Raw genomic sequence first — 2,531 nt, 5'->3', positions numbered from 1 at the left:
GTCGAGTTCCTAGGCTACCCATCATCGCGACTGGACGAACTAACTCGTCGAGTCGTCCTCAGACTCGCCGAGTCCTAGCATAATCAGAAAAAGGGACAAGATGATCCACTCGTCGAGTTCCTTGGCAACTCGCCGAATTTCATGAACATCATCGGAGATCCTCGATCGGACTCACCGAGTTCCCTTATGAACTCATCGAGTCCCTTGCAGATCTACCCTAAACAGTTGGTTTCACACTTCTAAGGCTCCAAAAAACATATCCATATTGTTTCCATGGTCCATTTCTATAAAGTTGGATACTTGACGGCTGTGCACGCCTCAAATGGACCCAAACTCAAATTATAACAACCTACTTCCATGAACATGACCATTGCTTGGACAAAAACGGGTTCAACACCTCCTATATGGTTCTAGAGGCTAAATATCACTAGAAAAAGGGATTTCTTGGCATACAATCCATGGAGAGTAACTCATTCTTCTCAAAGGGGCCAAAAAGACCCATAAATCAACACTAAAAGAAATCTAGGGTATGGGTTATGAAGCTAAGAGCTTTTTACCTCAGAAGGTTGCCAGAGATGGATGAAATCCTGGATCTTGATCTTTCCACGAACTTGATGGATCCAATCTCTTCCAACTCTCTTCTAGATCACAAAACACACTTAAAATCTCAACAATCACTCGAGGATGAACCTCACAACGAATTAGGGTTTTTGGAGGACATGGAGGCTGGTAAGGGAGGCCCAAAAGGAGTTAAGTGGCTTAAATTGTTGGATTAGTGTATAAGTCCATAACTATAATTGGTATATACTTGACCCCACCCGGCATGGTCCATTTGGGTTGCATGGCATCATGCATTTGGATAAACTAAAATGAGAGAAATAACACTTAAGGTTTATTAATATATTATAAGTTCTAATATATTAATAAGATTATTTAATTAGTATTGATCAAGAATTAATCTAGAATTAATTAAGTGATCAAAAGAAGACTAATTAAATACATGGGTTGATTGTGTAAATCATCCATACTTATATAGTGGGCTATAGCTCCATGGATTATCAAGTTGGGTTAAAATCCATAGGATGCTCCATGGGGTATTTGAGCCCATGGATCCAAGGAAATGGAAAGTCATGACAATTAGGGTTTACCCTAATTGTGTCACACTATATAAACATATCATTCTTGTCAAAATCGGCCACTAAGTCTATGTGTGGAGAGCAAGCCGATTTCATGAAGTGATGATTTCTCTCTAAGTTATTCCAAGTGCATTTGATGTTGTGTGAACCATTTGAGGTGTCACACTTGGGGCACTAGGCTCTCAAGCTACTTGGAATCAAGCACCAACAAAGAGGTATGTATTTCTACTAGTTTCTATATTACTTATGCTTCATAATATGCTAGTTAGAATAAATACCTTGGAAATTGATATTTGAATGTATAATAGAGAAACACATAGATCCAAGGTATTTAGGGTTGCATGTACACCATAGGAGTGTTAGATTGCTCAAAACCCAACATAAATAGGGTGCAAAACCCCCAAAATAGGGTTTCCTACTGACGGACCTACTCGTCGAGTCCATGCTTCGACTCGCCGAGTAGACCATTTAAATCTCGCGTCCCATCTGGCATCTACTCGACAATTTAGGGCTACCAACTCGTCAAGTAGCTTTTACAAAAATGAATATTAATTGAACTGATGCGTACCAGGAATGGGGCGTTATAGGCTGTCTAAGAATGAGAGGGACACTGATATCTAGGGCATTATGTTCTTTATATGGTGCTTAGCCCCAAAAATTAGGGTTTAGGAACTCCGAGCCTACGTTGGGCGTACTTCTCGTACGCTGGGCGTACTTCTCCCACACCTGCGTCCACTTACTCCTCTACATTGGGCGTACCCTTAGCTTACGCTTGGCGTACTTCCGCATTGGCCACCTTGCATGCATGGTATATTCTTGCCACTTTTCTCCATTAGGGACCAATATTGCCCATAACTTCAAAGTGCTATAACTTCTTCATTCTAAGCCCGTTTCCGACGAACTTTATATCCACGAAAAGGTGGCGGGAAGCTCTACACTCCTAGCCACACCCCTAAGCCTAAAACCTTCCAAATAAGACCCGAGACCCATAAAAGACCGAATCGCCTATACCCTTGGCCTCTAAAAACACAACCAATTACTTTCAAAATTGGGTGTTACACAACTAGTAATCGATTGTGGTTTTTAGATTCATGAAAAGCTTATTACAAAAATATAAAAGATGAATAACCATAGATCCTATATTAACAATTATAGATCAAACATTGAGAAATTAGAGAATTAATAATCATAAATCCACTCCCATGTATATTTGTTTCCCTTCACCATCATATCTTTGTACTTTCCACCGTCGTTGTTGGTAATGTAGTAGCATCATCTTTGTTTCTCTCAATTTTCGTTGCTACCATATACTTCATCATTTTTGTCGGTAATGTAGTAGCAGGTGTCTAGATTCTACTTTCTAGTACTAATTTCACGTGTCGAGCAAAAATAAAG

The sequence above is a fragment of the Lactuca serriola genome, chromosome 2 (genome assembly GCF_051521515.1).
Source record: "Lactuca serriola cultivar US96UC23 chromosome 2, Lser_US96UC23_V15, whole genome shotgun sequence".
NCBI classification, from domain to species: domain Eukaryota; kingdom Viridiplantae; phylum Streptophyta; class Magnoliopsida; order Asterales; family Asteraceae; genus Lactuca; species Lactuca serriola.
Note: the sequence above shows the minus strand (reverse complement) of the source record.